We start from the raw sequence: 21,798 nt of genomic DNA on the forward strand, positions 1-21,798 counted from the left end.
TTTTTTTGCAAATTTAATATTTTTTCAAAAAATACTGAGACGGATTTTGACTTCCATCGAACTTTTCGAACTTTCCGGTTCATTTACATTCTATTGTGTCGTACGTCAACCCGTTCCAGTTATCTACTCAACCTCCCCCTCCCCCTTCGATTTCTTCGTCATGGGAGTGAACATATACTCGATATTCGAGGGTGAAATGCTTGTCAGCAACCATCTTATTTGCTTGCTTTCGGTTAGACACCACAACTCGGAGGTGGTTCGGTCTAACCTTACAAATTTTCGAAACGTAGGTGTATCTTGTCAGATCTGTCATGATCTGAACAACCTTCAGGGTTTTATCATTTGGTTTGGGGCGGAAAAAACCTCTAGGTTTGGAGACCATAGAAGAGGAATACGACGACGGGGGTTGAGTGGGAATGGTTACATCAGTAGGGGGTGGCGGGTAGGTGAGATCGATGATTGGATGGAAATTGGAGGAGGATCACGGAAGAGGTTTGGAATTTTTTTGGAGGGAGGCTTGGTAGGGTGAGTTGACTCGTCGCCGGAAGAAATATCTTCCGATCGAGGAGTACGTTTGATAAACTTTCTACTCTCTGATTGAGTAAAATAGAGGGAGTCTGAAAACTCCACGTCTAGAGATCATCTACTCTCGGCAACAAGAAAAAAACCAACTCGGTGGGGAGGGGAGGTAAAAAAAATTCGAAACCAATGCTTGTAATGGAGAAGTCAACAAAGCACATCTAGCACGTTCAAGGTATTGGCGAATAATTCATCAGTTGAAGCTAAAAATTAGGACACCTGTCACAGCTAAAATATGACTGAACTATTATCATTCTTTTGAGATACAGGGATTCGCCTCTGCGACAACGCGACACGAATAATTGAACATTTTCGCCTCAAATTGGACATTTGTAAACATCCTTTGTGCAAGTTTCTACACTTTGTTAGATTTTTAATGATTTTCATATTTTAACTTGTTTTTCACATTAATAAGTCCAATTACAGGTCACAATCGCCTCTAATGAGACACTGAGTGGTGCCTCGGAATGTCAAATAAGAGGCATACTCTCTGTATAAATAAATAAAAACACGTTGTATGTGATTTGCACTTCAAGAGACCAAATACTTAAATATATTAATCCAACATATTTCTCGGACGATCCATGCGGTAAAAAAAAATCTTGAGGTGATTTTTTCTGTTCTGTACGAGCCCAGGAGATTTTCGTGTCGGGGACAATCCATGGATTTGAAGCTTTTATGATGTATAAAACGCAAGAGCTCCTTCTGCAGCTAAATCTTCTGGGCGATGTGATTTTTACACCACATAGCTAAGCATGGATTTGGAAGTGGATGCCAATTAAATATTGTTGCAATGTTTTGGTGTTTGGATATGCTTTTCCAAATCAGATTTACCTGTAATGGTTCACTGTGGATTCCAAACTTCTGTTTCAACAAAATGACAAAATACACATGCCGCTATTGGCCACCAACACTAATAAATCACATATGCAGCACTTAGCCTCATAATAATTACGTCTTTCCGTAAGGCGGTACTTCCGGCGGTATTCATCGGCAAATTAACACTTCTGTTTAGACATTTAAAAAACAAATTGGGATATCGAGGCAAAACACAAAAACAACCTAGTGAACGAAAACTATGAATGAAAACAGATGGTAGATCTTGTGAAAGAAGCAACTGTCGCTTTCTACACGATCGCAAAATATTAGTCACAAATTTAAAAGTTTTTACTCAAAAACAAAATATAAAAAAATAAATGACTTGTGACTCGTCAACAAAACTAAAAACTAAAAAATCAGGGCAAATGCTAGAATATGGAAAATGAATCAGGACGCCCCAAAGGTATCTCAAAATCAGGGCATGTCCTGCTAAATCAGAACAGATTGTATCCCTAGTTCGAAGCCATGTAAACAATAAAAAAAACAAACCACAATCAATAGTTACGAAAAAAAATACAATGTTTGCACAAGTGTAATATTTTTTTCAAAAAAGACTAATTGGCTCCAATTTTTTATGTCGATCATCTGAATTGGTCCAGTAGTTCAAAAGTTATGATATTTTAAAAAATGTCATTTTTGGGAAAAGGGGAAAATATGATTTTTGGACCACCTTAAAACGGAAGCAGGCACCCCAGTGAAAAAATACGGGTCTAACATTTTGCGATAAGGAACAAAACTACGGCTTTCCACGAAAATCTGAGAACCACTATATTGGTTTGGCATGGGATGGCTGTATATTAGGGTGCCAAAGAATGTATGGGAAAAAATCGACCCCAAAATTTCAAAAAGTTACCTCATAAAAATGTTTATCACCTCGAAAAAACACCCTATGCCGAATTTCAGTACCAAATGTCTCAAAATTGCAGGACATGTCGAGATTTACAGTTCAGGCAAAAAACGACCAAGTGTCAAAAAAAATTTTTTTTGACAAAAAAAAATCGAGATAACTGCAAATCTCGACAAATAATGCAATTTTAAGACATTTGGCATCAACTTTTTTTGGGATCCTCGATTTTCGGTGATTTTTCGTTTTTAACGTTTGTGATACCAGCCCGAATGAGCTAATATTTTGCATAGAGTATATTATCGTGCAAATCAACATTTCGTAGCAAGTCCCGAATGAAAAATCGAGATAATTATTTTTATTCGCACCCAAAACCATACTTTCGTTTCGTACTCCGAAAAAAACTAAGTCCCAGAATGCCGATTTTTGACAAAAATTTTTTTTTTCGAGATGACACTAGATCTCGACGTTTCATGCAATTTTAAGACATTCGGCATCAAATTTTTTTTTCGAAAACACCGATTTCCTTTACTCTCCCCTAGGGTTAGTTTTCGGTTTTCAAAAAGCTCAAACTTTGACCGCTTTGCGCCACTCTCCCTTAATTCCGATTGAGCTGAAATTCGGCATAGGGTGTTTTTTCGAGGTGGTGAACATTTTTTATGAGGCAACTTTTTGAAATTTGACATGACCATTTTCACTGCCACCCTACTGTATATATTAGGCTGTCAAAAAAGTCCTGCGGTATTTTTTTTGAATTTTCGTTTGTTCATAAAATTAGTTACAATCATTTGTTTTAAGTTAAATATACGCCGAACGCAATCCAAAAAGCTTCTGGAATTTTGTGAAATCTAAGCGCAAAGAGTCTACACTACCTTCGTCAATGTATTTGGATGAACGACTGACTTGCAGCTCTTCGGATAAATGTGAGCTTTTTGCTTCCTACTTCAGTTCGATGTTCAACCCCACCTCTGACAGTGTTGAAGCTGCTCTGGAACTAACTCCTGCTGGGAGCGCAGACGCTGATACACCTGAAGTATCATCAGAAGGGATACGAAAAGCGGTCGAGAAATTAAAAATTTCCTATCAGCCTGGACCTGATGGAATTGCAGCGTGTGTTCTGAAAAAATGCTTCGAACATCTGGAGCAGCCACTCACTCATTTGTACAACTTGTCTCTGAGAACTGCAACCTTCCCGACTCGATGGAAAGCATCGTTCATGTTTCCGATGCATAAAAAAGGAAGCAAAAACGATGTCCGGTGTTATCAGGACATCACATCGCTGAGTGCTTGCTCAAAGCTATTTGAAATAATTATGTCGGAACACATGTTTTGTCAGGTGAGACACTACATTTCCCCGAACCAACATGAATTTTTTCCTGGCAGAAGTGTCACTACACATTTGTGTGAATTCACATCCTTCTGTCTTAGCCAAATTGAAGAGGGCCGACAGATTGACGCCATTTATACCGACCTCAAAGCAGCATTCGACAAGGTTGACCATAGTAAATATACTTCTGGCCAAATTAGCAAAACTTGGTTTCTCTGTAAGGCTCGTTAAATGGCTTCGCTCATATTTCCTCGCTAGAAAACTAGCAGTCAAAATTGGTTCTTGCACCTCAACCTGGTTTGAAAGCAGCTCCGGAGTTCCTCAAGGTAGCAATTTGGGACCGCTGCTATTCTCACTGTTCATCAACGATGCCATCGTGTATCTTGGAGCCGACTGTTGCCTGGTATATGCTGATGATCTAAAGCTGTACATTGTCGTCAACAGCATTGAAGATTGTCGTAAACTTCAAAAACTGCTTGATAAATTCGCTGCATGGTGTCGCGTAAACAGGATGCAACTAAGCATACCAAAATGCTCTGTCATAAGCTTCCACCGCAAGATGAACCTCTGGTCGAATACACTGTCGGGGACGAAGTGTTAAGTCGAGTTCAAACGATTCGAGATCTCGGTGTCTTCCTTGATCCAGCTCTGTCATTCCGGAACCACTACGAAGACATCATAGACAAGGCTTGTCGTCAATTGGGATTTGTGAGCAAATTGAGCAGAGAATTCCGAGATCCTTACACGCTGATATCCTTGTATTCGTGCTTGGTTCGGCCGTTTCTGGAAACCGCTTCATTAATATGGGACCCTTATCGTAGCACTATGGCTGCTCGCATCAAATCAATTCAGGGAAGGTTCGTCAGATTCGCCCTACGTCTCCTGCCATGGAATGATCCGCTGAATTTGCCACCGTACAAACATCGATGTCAGTTGATAGGGTTGGAAACGCTGAAGCAAAGGCGGAAACGGGCTAAGGCAATATTCATCGCTCGACTTCTTGTCGCCGAAATTTATGCTCAAAACGTACTTGCGCAAATCGCCATCAATGTTCCTGGTTATACTCTTCGTCGCTCTGACTTCCTTCGCCTGCCGTTCAGACGTCGAGACTACTCCCTCCACGAACCAATACGTTCAATGATGGAATGCTTCAACGATGTTGCCCATTTGTTTGATTTTAATATCACGATTAATGAATTTAAGAGTAGCATTAAGCGATTCGTGTTCAGCTAGTTTCACTACACTTTTGTTCATTAAGACATACTTGTCGGATGAAATATAATATTAATAAATAAAAATAAAAAAATTTGTTCGATGACTTGTTCCCAACGAGATGCCAACTTCATAATACCCCTGTTATAGAAGCTCGCTTTCTTATTTGCAAAAAACTCGGATAGGCAATTTTCACAGGCCTCTTTTGTGGCTAACTTCTGACTACCTAGCTCGTTCGCCATGGACAAAAACAGGTGGTAGTCACATGGTGCAAGGTCCGGACTATACGGCGGATGCAAAAGAACCTCCCATCCGAGCTCCCGGAGCTTCTGGCGCGTCACCAAAGAAGTGTGTGGCCTGGCGTTGTCCTGATGGAAGACAATGCGGCCTCTGTTTATCAAAGATGGCCTCTTCTTCATGAGTGCTACCTTCAAGCGGTCCAGTTGTCGGCAGTACAGGTCCGAATTGAGCGTTTGGCCATAGGGAAGCAGCTCATAATAGATTATTCCTTGACAATCCCACTAAACACACAGCAGAACCTTCCTGGCCGTTAATGAGGGCTTGGCCACCGTCTGAGCCGCTTCAGCGGGCTTCGACCACGACCGTTTGCGCTTCACGTTGTCGTAAGTGACCCACTTTTCATCGCCAGTCACCATCCGCTTCAGAAACGGGTCGATTTTGTTGCGATTCAGCAGCGATTCACATGCGTCGATACGGTCAAAGATATTTTTTTGCGTCAACGTGTGTGGCACCCATACATCGAGCTTCTTTGTGAATCCAAGCTTCTTCAAATGGTTAATAACGGTTTGATGACTTATCCCCAGCTCTTGGCCGATGCTACGGCTGCTACTATGCCGGTCTTTCTCGGCTAATTCAGCGATTTTGTCGCAATTTTCGACAACAGGCCTTCCGGAGCGTGGCGCATCTTCGACGACCTCTACACTAGAACGAAAACGTTGAAACCATCGTTGTGCGGTGGAAATGGAAACTGTATCGGGTCCATAAACTGCACAAATTTTATTGGCAGCTTGAGATGCATTTTTGCCTTTGTCATAGTAGTACTGTAAAATATGTCGGATTTTCTCTTTATTTTGCTCCATATTTGCGACACTATAACTCACGAACGACTTAACCAAACAAAACACTGTCAAGGACTATATTATAAAATACCTATCTAACAAGCTATAGTATGACTCGATACAATGAATACAACTAGAACTACGCGCTTACAACGACACCTCGCGGAAATACCGCAGGACTTTTTTGACAGCCTAATATATGAAATCTATCTCAACAATTTCCAGCTGTGTGACCCCAATCTGCCCTATGCTCAATCCCATCCGACCTCGAAAACAGCATCTATCAGATGTAAACAAAACGCCTCCCACCCGCTCCAATGGCTGCCGCTTTTCCCATGAATCCTCCAGTGCGGCTTACCCTCCTCCTCCCTCCTCCGCCGTCATGTTCAAATGGGTTTCCAGCCAACGCTGCTCTCACGCCGACGCTGGAAAATGCTGAGTTCCATTCTCTCAGGATCCCAGCATCAGCTTTAGCAGCTGTGTGGTTTGTTTGAATTTCTACGGAACTCGATCCCGAACCCAGAGCTCCGTACTTTAGCATTCCACCAGATTTCGATGGGTTCAGTCGATATTCGTCGGCCGAGCAGAAAACGTTGTTCTTCTACCACAATTTTACGCTGTAGCAAATAAATCAACAATATAGGGAAAAAAAACACCGTCTCAGTATTGTTTAAACGCAACGCATCGCTTTCGTAATTTGGTTTCCGCGTACGCAGAGTACTGGCTTGCCTGCTTTTTTCGAGGGAAAATCGTATTCGGATTTTTTTTCCGTTCAAGCTGCAAACGCCAAGCAGGGAACAGCCGGGATAGAGCATCGGAAGTTGTTTCACCTCTGCTTTTCATCTCTATCTTGCTTCAGTATCTCGCTTTTCGGTCGCGGATAGAGATCTTCTGCGTTTAAGGTGTGCCTCGAAGGAAATCTTGAAGGAATATCACGACGTAACTTCAACCGCTTTGGTGCCACAGCATTCGGAACAGGACGCGTCGGGGAAGGAGAAAGAGTAAAAGTGTGTCGTGGAAATCGTGGAAGAAACGGAGGCTGCTGTCTCTGTAGCCTTTGGCACAGTCGTGGAAATAGTGGAAAATAACGGATAATTCTCGCACACTCTCGTTGGAGGATGCAGGTGCAGAGCAAATAGTGCAATTTGCTGTTCCTACCCTTCCGGGCGTCTTTCGAGAGCGGTGTTGCCGCTGCTACTGAAACTGGCAGAAGTGCGAGGAAGTGTGCTGTGAAAGTGCTAAAGTTTTACTTGTTTCCCCCAGAGGAAGAAAAAAGAAGCAAAATCTAGAGTGGGAAAGATTTCTTTCTCGAATAAGCGACACTTTCGCACGGTCGGGCGTTGCTCTGTTCAAACCATCATTTAACGCCGCCCTCGTCGCTGCTGCCGTTGTCGTCTGGCAGAGATAAGAGTGTGCGGATAATTTTCCAAGTGTAACCGGAGGATTGTTTACGACGAAGAGTGCACCAACTAGAAGGGCCCTCTGGAGTGGCTTCTTGTTGCCGGGTTTGAGGATTTTAATTGTAAGATTGTTTCAGCATTGTAGATTGTGGTCGTAGAGCGAGATGTCTTCTGGGAGGAGGCTTCCAAATGATCCACGCAGCTGGAGGAGTGAGTGGGCGAGCGTAGTCAAGCAAAGGACTGGTTGGAACATGAAAAACTTTTTTTTAGTTCTCGATTTTCTACGTTACCTATTATTTTTGTTTGAAAGTTTTCACATTGAAATTCTCCGAGACACGTTTCATTGAGAGGTTGAACGTTCGCGTTTACAAAATCTCATCACTTGTCAAATCTCATTGTTAGTGGAAAGAGTTGAGGATAAGGAGCGGTATGTCTTTTTTTTTTTATTTGTGCATTGGCCCTGTAACATATTTAAAACCAACTTTTCTACCGAGATTATATCTTTTCTACCAACGTTAGTTTGGGTGTACGAACACTTGCATAAATTCTCGTCAATGGAATTCGACGACTTCGAGACCGAGTCAGACACGCGATGATATCTGAAGTTAGCAAACATTCTGCAATCCTACCTACAAAGGTCTACCTGCTAAGTCGATTGTGCTCTAAGGAGAGTATCGAAATGTAATCTCAAACTTTCAAAAATAAAAAATAAAATGCGAATAGACTGTTGAAAATTTTAGTTAAACACGTTTTATTATTGCTTATATTGTTGATAGACAGTAAAATGAATAAGCCATGCAGCTTTTTTACTTATAGGGTTAGAATAAGCGGTATAGGGTTAAGAATATGGATATACATTTCCTTATTCTTATCCGTTCCCAATAATAACTATTCATTCCTTATTACGCAAGAGAATCACGCTAAAGAGGCGTGGCCATAAAAAGTGACTTCAGTTGAGTAGTGGTGCAACTTCAAATGCAATTCAATTTGAATTACAAATTCAAATTCGGATGTGGATTTGACTCAGGCTGAGATCAAAGACTCAGTTTCTATTTTCATTCAGTTTAGAATGACGAACTTCGATTTAGATGGTACCGCAAAATATGAATAACCAAAATGGTTCCCGATTCAGAATTAAACTGAGCTACAGATCCAGATGAAGAAGCTAATTAATATCAGAAATAAAATCATGCTTTTGATTGAGTTCTAAACTCATATTGAGCTCGAAAAGCAATGTATACTCCAAATCAAATGATCCATTCCAGCGTGACGTGACAACGGTTTGACTCACTAAACACAGTTTTTTTTTCTCATTTTCATGTATAAATCACACGATTTCCAAATGGTAAACGATTTTAAAGTGAAATTGAGAAAATTTCCTACAATAATCTTCAGTTGGGGAATATTTTGCAGTTGAATTCGCTTGTTGCCAGCCCAATACTTGTGTGACGTGACCAGTGCTTGGAATTATCAGTTTCACATCAATCATTTCAGTTGAATTTCAAACCACATTCGATCATTATACCATTGCATTCGGGATACCGAAAATGAAACAAAGCCAAGCCTCACAATCACAGCTAGCCACTGACAGTTGATTCATTCACTTTCGTTCATTCTCTCTTTCGCTCTGCTCTGCGTTCTCGGAATGTAAACAAATGGAAATATCCCTAGCTTTGTCATTCATTGATATTAATATACCAGTTCATTCAATATCAACATCATTCTCGGACACTGACGAAACGATAAAGTTCTCTGAGGAATGTAAGGAAGTACTGAAAATTCATAATACTGACAGCAAATTAGGATAGCGTTGCGAAGTGTGAAGAAATCGACAGGGTAAGCTGAGTAAGAAACTTTTTTAAACAGTTCAAGCAAGAAAGTTAAAATGTTTTCATTTTACATATTGAATATACAATTCTAATTCAAATTATCAGAAATGCTTCAGAAACACTCCAATTCCGATGTCAAAAAGCATAGGTTTATTTACTTCTATGGTGAAAATTAAACAGCAAATTAGGTTAAAAAACAGAAGTGCAAGATCACGTATCTGATCAAAAAGTAAATTCAGTTGCAATTGAAATAAAAAATATTTGCAAAACAACTAAATTACATGAAAATCGATTGATTTTCAATTTTACGATGGAAATATCGATGCAATTGAACCTACAATGGCTCATTGGCCACAGAGGTTGTAACATCCTTCCATTTATATTGTGTGCCACCTGATGATATTCGATCGATGTCTGAACGTCTCGCACAGGATGGCCGTGAGTGTTTAGTTTGTCTCGAAATTCGGATCAAACTCCTCCAGCGGATCGTATTCGCTAGATAATTGCGAGTGTTGCAATCGTAAATGGTGGATAAAATTGCTTTGGATGACGAAGCTTGCATCCGCTAATCAGATCTATTTTACAAATTCTTCCTCGCCGTCGAAGCCTATGTAATGTTTAGCAATTTCTCTGAGCTGACCTTGCTCTTTTGTTGGCATTCCCGCTTGAACACTCATTTGCGTTGCCATTTCGAAGTAACTTCAGAAACAACTAACTTCAGAACAAGCGAAACACTCTCTCAATGAGAAAATCACACACTTCTCAGGATATTGAAAATGAACAGTCACAACATTCCTGACAATTCCGTGACAATGAATAAATGTGAATCATGAATCATGAGAATTCGATTCGAACTTTGGAGAAAGCTCAGATAGAACAGAATGAATATGAATGAACACAGCAGTAAATTTATTTGACGCCGAATGAATGATAGCAGTATTGCAAAGCAAAATAAACGCGTTACACTGATGATAATGTATTTTCAATATTACTTAATATGCTCGATATTTCCAAGCACTGGACGTGACAACACCTGTCTTTTTGCGGGTTCCGACTTTTGAACATTAATGTTGTATTTTCAGTTTCAAAACCTACAAATAAACTTTGTTCTATGATTTGTCAATGAAAGGTGAACTTAGATTCCTGTATTCTCAGTTTTTCAAAAAACTTGCAGGAACATGCATTTTGACGGCATGCATTTTGTGACGTGACAACGCGCTCTGTGCGAATAAACAGTCTCCACGAAGCGTTGTATTCAATAAGAATTTCACCGTATTGTAGCAAGCGATATACTATTTTTCATGTTTTTTGACGTGGGACTACGTCTAACCGGAATATATGGAGGGTAAAATGTAAACCTAAACACAGAACATGCAAGAAAAAATGAAAGATTTCGAATGCTTATAGCTCGAACATTTCGTACTGGATAGGATAGATGTTTGCATCACTTGATAGGGAATATTTCTACGCATCTATCGCAACTAACAAAATGTTGTTTTTCATTATATAAACAATTGAATAACTGTAAAATATTAGGCGTTATCTAAACGCCCTAACTGCATCGTTTTGATTGGCCCGATTTACGGTTTCCCTAACACAGCCATCAAAACCAAGCAGCCTAGGGGAAATCGGCATTGCAAATTCATACAAATCGGGGGTATTTTTGTTCCGATTGAAATGTGTTTCCCTAACACAGACTTCAAAACCGAGGTTTCTGGGGAAATCGGCTTTGCAAATAAATGCAAACTACGAGTACTTTTGTCCTCGCTTGCCTTTGTGCAGAGTGGAATATGTCTGTCCTAACATGATCTTCTAAACTTAGGAACCTGGGAAAATCGTGCAGACACTAGAAGCGAATGAACTTCCCAGTTTCAAGCAAATTCGAGATTCGAGAAGTATGTACACTTTTGGGATGTAAACTTCAGAGGGAAATGTAAAATAAAATAATCGTTTGATATTTTTTTTTGTCTTTATTGGAAAGATTTTCAGCCTTAGGCTGGTTCATCAAACGTTTGATAATTCTTCCGTACATATATTTTGTTCTAGTCATCATACCAAACGTAAAAGGTCCGTCATTAAATTTACTTGTAACGAAGAACAATCAATCACAATAAATGAATTGACTTTACACGGCATTTGTTCATTTTTTTCACTCACAGAGCAAATATATTGAACTCAATTGAATTTGGAAACTGTTTCATTCAATCAAGAATTTAATCAATACAAACGAATGATTGCTAAGCTAAGGTAGTTCCACGTGAACCTTGCGGTTATATCATAGATATAACCCACTATTTTTTTATTACTCTGAATACTTCTTACTTTCCTCTGAGATCTCCCCTTCCCCTTCCAAAAGTCCATCCTATAGGGGAAGGTGATCCTAACGCAACCGGTGGTCCTGAGTCTACCCTCCTTTGTATCTCAGGAACGGTGCTTCCTGCTGAGTTTTCAATAGTGTCAAATGAAAGGTGTCATTACGCTGACAATTTGATAATATGGTGACTTTTTTCTGGCTCTCTGCATTCTAGCGTTTTAGCGCCATTTTACGTTTTCATTCCTTCAAAAAACAGAGAAGAAATATATTCGACCTGTGTGCAAAATGAGTTCTATGTTCTTTTAGATTGTGAAATTCCGAAGCAAGGCAATTTTAATTGTTTATGGTATGTTTATGGTATGTTTAGTGCTCCCTTGGCCGAGTGGTTAGCGTCATAACTAACATGCCGGGTGTTCGGGTTCGATTCCCGTTCTGGTCGGGGGAATTTTTCGTCAAAGAAATTTCCTCCGACTTGCACTGTGATCACGCGTATTCTAGAGCTTGCCCCTCAGAATGCATTCAAAGCGTGTTATTTGGCATAGAAATCTCAACTAAGTACAAATAAAAATGACGCAAGTAATACTACGTTGAGACGGCGAAGTTCCTCTAGGAACGTTAGTGCCATTGAAGAAGAAGAAGATGTTTATCAAAATAAGCTATGTAAATTGAATCTACCTGCTACCTGTAATACACGGTAAATCTTTATTTATTTAAGTCGTATCGTAACATATCGATTTTCGAACTGGGCCCTTTTTTGTCGCAATTTTTTCATAGCAAATTTATTTTTGTTCACTATTGTTTTTTCAGTATCCATGAGCGAATCTTCAAAATAGTATGATAAATAAGATATCGAAAGAGAGTACAGTGTGTTTATTTTAGTTTGAGCAAAGCGAATGAAAACAATTCAAAAAAATGATTAGGTGGGCACTTTATGTTGCTCTCCAGTGTATATGTCAAGCAATTTATCGAGAAACATCTGCTGCCTTTCCTTCTGATATTGGGCCATCGTCAAACGGAACATAAAGAAGACCCAAAAAATGATTTGAAAGACAGTTCAAAGCTACGATTATGCATCGATCAAACTAGACAAGATCGCTGTAGAATGTTGTCAAGCGTTGTTTTTCTCTCTTGGATGCCATTTTGAGAACTATAAAGCGAACGTCAAACTCAAATTAGAGGAATCATTTTACACATGCCCACCTGAAAAATGAGGGTTGTTCAGGTTTTTTTTTAAATGCGGACACGGAAGAAATACGTCAAATTTAAATTGATCATATTTTTGATGGAATTCTTTTGATCATATTCAGATTAAGATTCAGATTCAGATTCAGATTCAGATTCAAATTCAGATTCAAATTTAGATTCAAATTCAGATTCAAATTAAGATTCAAATTCAGATTCAAATTCAGATTCAAATTCAGATTCAAATTCAGATTCAAATTCAGATTCTGATTCAGATTCAGATTTAAATTTATTATCTGTAATTCCTTTCAAATTCATATTTTGTTCTTTATTCAAATTTGGCATCTAATTCTGATTCGTTTTTTGTTTGAGAGTGAAATATCAGTTTATATTATTAAATTTCACTCAATGAAGCATTAACGAGCGTTTACATACTCGACTAAAAGTAGACGAGTCTGACTCTACCGTTCAGCAGCACTAGCGGATGAATCAGTCAAGTCGTCGTCTAGTTTGTTTTGATTCATAACCAGGGATGTCAGGTGATTATTTTAAATATATTAACACGACTCGAACATTGTTTTCACAATTATAGTGAACGAAAATGAGTAAATCAAAATTAAATTTTTGAGCATTTTTGATGAGCAAATACTTTTTTTTACATTAATTAATTCGTCGTACCTAGATGTTTCGAAGTTTATTGCTATGAATGTGAAGAACTAAACTACTACTTTATTGTAATGTAGCTGTTAATGGAAATACATGTATACAGATTTCAAACTTTTTTTGATAAATCGTTGATTAGGTGAACAAACATTGGCCTTAATAAATCCATAATGACCAAACGCCTGAGCGATGAAATCATATTGTTTCATCAGGTTACAATTTATTGCGGACTTAAGAATTCACATAATCACGACAGTTTGTAATTCAATAATTTAATTCACTAGTATATTTCCTTCAACAATTCCAAATTTATTTAAATAGGCGACCAGTTCGGCCATCATAATTCCTTTCACGAAGTAAAAAAGCTACGTGTACTTCCTTCGATTGTTCAAAGCCTTTTTTATATTCAATGCTATACCAACTCTTTCTAAACTCAACTATAATCATACTCTTTCTCGATCATTAAACGGTTTAACGTAAGACAGGCATAATATTTAGCGTTGCCAGACTTCTATCTTCCTACTTCTAACTATAACACATATGCTGGTAGAGAAAATATCAATGAAACCAAAGAATATATGAAACTCATTCCTCTTTGTTATGATTTTGGTATTTTGACACTGAGAAGTGTCTCCAGTGTTTGGATTTCGATCAAAATCGAATGATACACAATGTGTCATGCAAGTAAACTCTCACGAACATATAACAAAATATGAGAGGATCAATCAGATACTTTTATGAATGTCAGTAATCACTTGTGTAATATTTAGTGATTAAACTAAGAGAGGAACGAAGACTGTTGATTGCATATCCGATCTGTATCAAACATCGCATACCATTTTCGAAGCCTGCATACAAGTTTGAACCACATATATCGTCCCATTTTACTATAGCGAAACCTACTGCACAGAAAAGTGCAAAGCAATAAATGATACAAGAAAAATTACGTCATCATTTAGTCACCATTTGCGGAGAGCAGCGAATGGGAAAAGAGATAAAACGCGAGAGTTTTTGCTTCTCACTGGAGCGGTGTTGCTAGTAAAACTATGCGGTCTGTATGAATATACATATTTCAAGGGATAGCGGCGTTAAAAATGGAAAATATAATCTGACTACCTCTATCGAGCTAAATAATCATATAGTTCGCACTCTCTGAGACTTAAAAATCAGGATCTGCTACATTAGCTGAATATGAATCTTTCGCTTTGCGTGGTCCGTACGATCCTGCTGTTTCATGATGCATGGAGAGGTCGATATGCATATGTTAGAGGCAAAGAAGAAAATATGCTTTCTGACCAAAAGCGTAAGTGCGAGCCGATGCAGAGTTGTCTCGTTCTCTTTTGTGTCGTGATTTGCAACACATAACAACAAAAGAATACTGCTGGGGGAAATATTTGAACGAACGAAAGCGATTTTTTCAATGAGTGGATCATTTGGCAAACACTGAGAGTCTCGATTGATCAATTTGAAAAATGTTTGTTGTTTTTCTCAAAACAAAAACATATCTGACATCACTGATCATACCGATAGAAAGTAACAGAACTCTCTCCAGTCTACCAAATAAAACGTTTCAATGAAGTTCGTGTATTGGAGACGAGACAAAATGAATTGTTCGTCTCGTTTTCTAAATAAAATTCATAAAATTCCAATAGAAGCATACTCTTTTCCGATGTAACTAAGCTGTTGATACATTTTGTGCTAGTCCATCGCTCTTCGACCTAGATTTTTATCACTCTGTGATAATTTAGACGATTTTACTTCATCTCGAATGTTTTAAAAAAGGTTGGTTTCTCGTTCCAAGAAATGTTACGATATATATATATATATATATATATATATATATATATATATATATATATATATATATATATATATATATATATATATATATATATATATATATATATATATATATATATATCGCAATTGTGATGCTGTGATGAGTAAATTTGTTTACGAGGAATCCACTGTCATTGTTTAGTGCAAACCGAAACTGCTTACTTTCCTGATATGAAGGAGGATACCTTATCAGTGGTATGGATTTGTATAATCAGCGTTGAATCAATCTGAGAAAATGAAAATCAGATTGAAATCACTTAATGTCAGACCAACCGATGTTTTTCCATGATTTGTACTTTTTCACATATTCTGGAGCAATAGAAAAAGTTTTTACAAATATCATATCAAACTTGACGTGCTATTGTTATGATAATACGATTTATTATTTATTCCTCTGATAGCATCCATAGATAGTGACAGAGACATTCGCACAACAATTACAGTAGAACCCCGATTATCCGCGGAATACTCGGGCAAGCTCACCGCGTATAACAAAAATCGCAATTATTGACTATAAATGAGATGCAAACGCGAAAAAAACAAATATTTCAGCATGAAAACTATGTTTTATTAATACAAAAATAATTGAACTATCCATTTATAAGGTCGTGTACCTCAGTGCCCTGGTAATATGAAAGCCATGACCAAACAAAAAGGCATAAGCCTACCACTCACTGACAAATTCCAGGAAGGCCTACAGATTTACTATGGAACTCGATGTCGCGAATAATCCGCACCGCGGTTCATCCGCTCGCGTATAATCGGGGTTCTACTGTATTTAGTGTATCGCCCGTGTGTTGTTTTTAACGGATGAGATGGATTCTGCAATTGACTATAACTGTTATACACACACACTGTATTGTAAAAGTGACAAGCCAATAAGCGTTCTCCGTAATGTGTCTTTGCTAAACTAGCATCCAAGACTTATGAATAACCATGCCACCCCACCGAAATGTCATTCTCATGAATGAGAAAAATCTCTGTCCAGTTTGTTGGTTATTTAAGGCGAAAGTTTGTTTGCTCATTTTTAAGTTAATAGCGATTAGACTATTATGTCCCTATAATCGACTACGAAAAACGGTCACACACGGTTACCGCCCTGCTGCGTTTGTTTGCTTACAAAGAATTGTTTGTAGTCATATTTCAATATTATTTTTAATATCATCAGTTCAGCTTCACCTTCAAATATATTATTTAATTCATAAAATCACTGATAGGTACAAATTAATTCCGTGTTCTCGCGTCCTTTCCCAACATATTTGCTCGTATAACGCTCACTCATCAAAGTCACGCAGTTGGATAATTGGAAGCCCCATCGACAGACCTGTGGCCATCGCTCAACGACGGCATTTTACTTTGATCCTAATGTGTTCCAGCTAAACATGTATGTGTGTAAGTGTGTGTGCGTATGTGTGTCCGATCATACCCAAAGTGATGAGAAACATTCAATTGCACGCACGCAAAACACCCCCAACAGGGTTGGGTTACAGCGCCCGGATAGAAGAGAAAATACATGTAGTACCGTAATATCACATCGAACGCACCACCGAAATGGTTTGGCTAGCTGGATGGCGCTGTAAGAAACAGAAACAACAAACTTCGGGGGTCCAAAATGAGTGCGTAATTGAAATCTGATATACCAACCCCTACCTTTTATTTTCCCAAGTGCTGTTTTCTGTATTCGGTTAATGCCATGCTCCGGAATCTTGCTATACCCTTGAAACACGTTTATCGCCCACCTCAATTAAATCATTTACAGCAACCGCCAGTTTCGCTTTAAAGAGATGGAGATTACGATTAAGGAAATTGAATGGGGAAATCACGGCTTCCATTTGCCAGTATTGGACTGGCACGAGGGGAAAACGCGGATCTGTTTATCGGTAGATTTGATCGAGTACGGTACACAACAGAAGAAAATTGAGTTTTGAATTGATGCGTAATGGAGCGGAACGAACTTTCGAGAGACAATAATTTCATTTCGATTGCACACGCTGGATTCTCGGTAAAATACCACGCGTCCACTTGTGGGGGAAATTACTTCCATCACATGCCAACTTTGTGTTGTCATAATTCATTGACGTGGCATGCCTACACTAACCAGCGCTCAACTATTTCATTGAAAATTCAAATTCCATTTATTTCGTCAATTTAGCCACACTCCAATTCCTGGCCAGTCGAGCGTGGGTGAAAAATTGACGGGTTCTATTCGCGCCGTTGATCGTCGAAATCATCGGGGCGATGAATGGAATGAGTAGGGTAAATGATCTTGGTTTGTCCAATTTGGGGTGTTTTTACGCAACTAGTAAATGCAAGTCGATTTTTCTTCATGAAAATTACACATAATCGATACGAGTTTGGGTTTGTTGAAAAGCCCCAAGTCTCTAGTTGCTAATACTACCATAAGGTGTTGAAATTATTCAAATTTTTATGTTTTTTAACGATTTTCCTTAAAGAAGAATTATGATCATGGTTTGACCACCTCTGATCATGGTTTGCCCAAAAAAATGATCATGGTTTGTCCGGTTGTAGAAATCTCCATTTTTGAATGAAAACATTCGAATTCACAATTAGATGTTGCCTTTATCATTGCTTGAGTTTACTGCCATCATATTGATCCATTCATAATTTAAGCTTTGTTCAGAATATTGCCTTTTCTTGGGCATTTTAGAAGTGTTCACCTCAACACAATCAACACAGAAAACCATACTTCTGCTATGCGCGAAGCACACCATAAACAAACATAAACAAACTGCAGCGCGCCAAGCGGTTGCCATAGAAATCATATGGACAAAACAACATTATTGAATTGGACAACTCATAATCAGAATTGAGTTCATCAAAATGCGTTAATATAATGGTTTAGCTATGTAAATCCGATACAAATGGTGAGCAAGCATGATGTTTACAATATTTATAAGTGTTGTAATCCAGAAAAGGTCTGAATACGTGCCAAATGATTATCTGGTGATCGATTAAAAGTTAGCTCGAATGAGGGGCGCATTGACACAAATAGAAGGTGGATTTTATAATCCTTTAAAACATGTGATTTCGTAAAAATATACTATCAAACTACTATAAATCATGTAAAAGGCAATTTCATTTATATGTTTCGATAACATTCGAAGGCCTTATTTGACACAGGAGCGCTGAATTAGAGCATTCAAAAAAAAACTGGGCAAACCATGATCATATTTTCGACTGGACAAACCAAGATTTACCCTATAATTACATCTCCAATGCTCCCAAGAACATCATTCCCAAATAAATATTAGGCTGTCAAAAAAGTCCTGCGGTATTTTTTTTTGAATTTTCATTTGTTCATAAAATTAGTTACAATCATCTGTTTTAGGTCAAATATGCGCCGTTTTGTTTGATGACTTGTTCCCAACGAGATGCCAACTTCATAATACCCCTGTTATAGAAGCTAGCTTCCTTATTGGCAAAAAAACTCGGATAGCCAATTTTCACAGGCCTCTTTTGTGGCTAACTTCTGACTACCTAGCTCGTTCGCCATGGACAAAAACAGGTGGTAGTCACTTGGTGCAAGGTCCGGACTATACAGCGGATGCAAAAGAACCTCCCATCCGAGCTCCCGGAGCTTCTGGCGCGTCACCAAAGAAGTGTGTGGCCTGGCGTTGTCCTGATGGAAGACAATGCGGCCTCTGTTTATCAAAGATGGCCTCTTCTTCATGAGTGCTACCTTCAAGCGGTCCAGTTGTCGGCAGTACAGGTCCGAATTGAGCGTTTGGCCATAGGGAAGCAGCTCATAATAGATTATTCCTTGACAATCCCACTAAACACACAGCAGAACCTTCCTGGCCGTTAATGAGGGCTTGGCCACCGTCTGAGCCGCTTCAGCGGGCTTCGAGCACGACCGTTTGCGCTTCACGTTGTCGTAAGTGACCCACTTTTCATCGCCAGTCACCATCCGCTTCAGAAACGGGTCGATTCTGTTGCGATTCAGCAGCGATTCACATGCGTCGATACGGTCAAAGATGTTTTTTTGCGTCAACGTGTGTGGCACCCATACATCGAGCTTCTTTGTGAATCCAAGCTTCTTCAAATGGTTAATAACGAGTTGATGACTTATCCCCAGCTCTTGGCCGATGCTACGGCTGCTACTATGCCGGTCTTTCTCGGCTAATTCAGCGATTTTGTCGCAATTTTCGACGACAGGCTTTCCGGAGCGTGGCGCATCTTCGACGACCTCTACACCAGAACGAAAACGTTGAAACCATCGTTGTGCGGTGGAAATGAAAACTGTATCGGATCCATAAACTGCACAAATTTTATTGGCAGCTTGAGATGCATTTTTGCCTTTGTTATAGTAGTACTGTAAAATATGTCGGATTTTCTCTTTATTTTGCTCCATATTTGCGACACTATAACTCACGAACGACTTAACCAAACAAAACACTGTCAAGGACTATATTATAGCGCGCAAAAATACCTTTCCAAGCTATAGTATGACTCGATACAATGAATACAACTAGAACTACGCGCTTACAACGACACCTCGCGGAAATACCGCAGGACTTTTTTGACAGCCTAATATTATTGTCATAAGACACAATTACAAAGAACACATATTCGATACATTGAAGTCAATTTCCATTCGTAATTTTTATTTCGAAAGAGTGTTTATTTCATCTGTAAATCCATTGCCATTTTCGTGTCCAAGTGCCACGAAGCTCGATGCTCATAAGTCTTACGAAGCCTCGTTTTAGCACGATGTTGTTGTTCCGAAAGTTGTTTAGCTACTTCATGATTCTCGTACTGCCGTTCTACGCATAGTTGTCCCATGTTACTCTTTGACAATTTTCATTTTTCTCCATAAAAAGATGTCCTCTTCCGGAAAAACGCAAAAAAAAAGTTATTATTGGTTCCCAGCTTTTAAAAAAACAACATCAAACTCAATTGTCCCATGTCGATATTGTAGGCTTAACTGTCCCATCATGATTTTTTAAGCCCGTAACCAAGATTGATTGATTCAAGTGAGAGGAATATTTCACATTTCATTAGACAACAGTTTACTGCTTATAAAGACCCGGTGTATTGCTAACCCGAAATGCTTAAAGCTTCTGGTAGACAAACATGGTAGAAAAATTTGAATGAATTTTTCTCAGTTGCTGATGTTGGAACTTGGGACAACAGTTTCAACAAAATGCAAATAGGGTAAATGATTTTGGTTTTTTTTGGAGTGTTTTTACGCAACTAGTAAATGCAAATCGATTTTTCTTCATGAAAATCACACATAATCGATACGAGTTTGGGTTTGTTGAAAAGCCCCAAGTCTCTAGTTGCTAATACTACCATAAGGCGTTGAAATTATTCAAATTTCATGTTTTTTTAACGATTTTCCTTAAAGCGAAATTATGATCATGGTTTGACCACATTTGATCATGCTTTGTCCAAAAAATGATCATGGTTTGTCCAGTTTTAGAAATCACCATTTTTGAATGAAAAAAATTCGAATTTTCAAGTAGTTATTGCATTTATCATTGCTTGAGTTTACTGTCAGCATATTGATCCATTCATAATTTAGACTTTCTTCAGAATAAATATTGCCCTTTCTTGGGCATTTTAAAAGTGTTCACCTCAACACGCTCAACACAGAGAAGCTTTATTTCTGCTACGCGCGAAGGACACCATAAACAAACTGCAGCGCGCCAAGCGGTTGCCATAGAAATCATGTGGACAAAATAGTATCATTGAATTGGACAACTCATGATCAGAATTGAGTTCATCAAAATGCGTGAATTTGATAATTTGATGGTTTAGCTATGTAAATCTGGTACAAATGGTGTGCAGGCATGATGTTTACAATATTTGTAATTGTTATAATACAGAAAAGGTCTGAATACGTGCGAAATAATCATCTGGTGATCGATTGAAAGTTAGCTCGAATGAGGGGCCCATTGACACAAATAGAAGGTGTATTTCATAATCCTTTAAAACATTTGATTCTATAAAACTACTGTAAATCATGAAAAAGACAATTTTATTTATATGTTTTGAAACATTCGGATAACTTATTTGACACAGGAGCGCTGAATTAGAGCATTTCAAAAAGTGGGCAAACCATGATCATATTTTCGACTGGACAAACCAAAATAATTTACCTTACAACAAAATACAACAAATACCTTGAAATTGATAACGCTTGCGTTAACATAACGTCAATTTATTTTTACATAACTCTGAATGAATTAAAATTTTCAGAAAAAATGTTTCACTATGCAGACTAGGGGAACCCGGGCAAGAGTGCCACCTTAAAATAATACGCGTTTTTGAATGCTGTTTTGTTATATTTTTTCAATTTTTTTTTTGCTGATTTGTTCATTTATACTCCTATTTAGGTGTAGTTATGCATCAAATTGTTCAAAAATTATGTTTACTAAAAAAATGTTTCATTTACAAAAATGATGTTTTTGGCTTGTATTTTTTCAGTACGGGGCAAGAGTGCCAATCTTATAAAAGTATAATTTTTGATGAAAAAAGCACTGTGAAAATCACGGTGGTTTCAAAGAACGCAAACTCAAGTTCTGCTGGTAGCGATTGCGAAAACCGGCAAGCCAATCTTCTCCGGCCAATTTGGATGTTTTGTCGAAAGAGTGATCTAAATTATTTCACTCTGCGATTTTATACCCG

At 38.4% G+C, this 21,798-nt stretch overlaps 2 protein-coding genes across 11 annotated transcripts in view; both read left to right on the forward strand.

Annotated features, from left to right (window-relative positions):
* LOC129777193 (cubilin) overlaps positions 1-21,798 on the forward strand; it is a 305,807-nt gene that overhangs the window by 109,216 nt on the left and 174,793 nt on the right. The window lies entirely within an intron of this gene.
* LOC129777262 (uncharacterized) overlaps positions 6,492-21,798 on the forward strand; it is a 59,808-nt gene continuing 44,501 nt past the window's right edge. Inside the window, exon 1 of the mRNA XM_055783442.1 lies at positions 6,492-7,442. The gene's annotated coding sequence lies outside the window, so the exon portion shown is untranslated. The remainder of the gene's footprint in view (positions 7,443-21,798) is intronic.

Source organism: Toxorhynchites rutilus, chromosome 1 (genome assembly GCF_029784135.1).
Source record: "Toxorhynchites rutilus septentrionalis strain SRP chromosome 1, ASM2978413v1, whole genome shotgun sequence".
NCBI classification, from domain to species: Eukaryota; Metazoa; Arthropoda; class Insecta; order Diptera; family Culicidae; genus Toxorhynchites; species Toxorhynchites rutilus.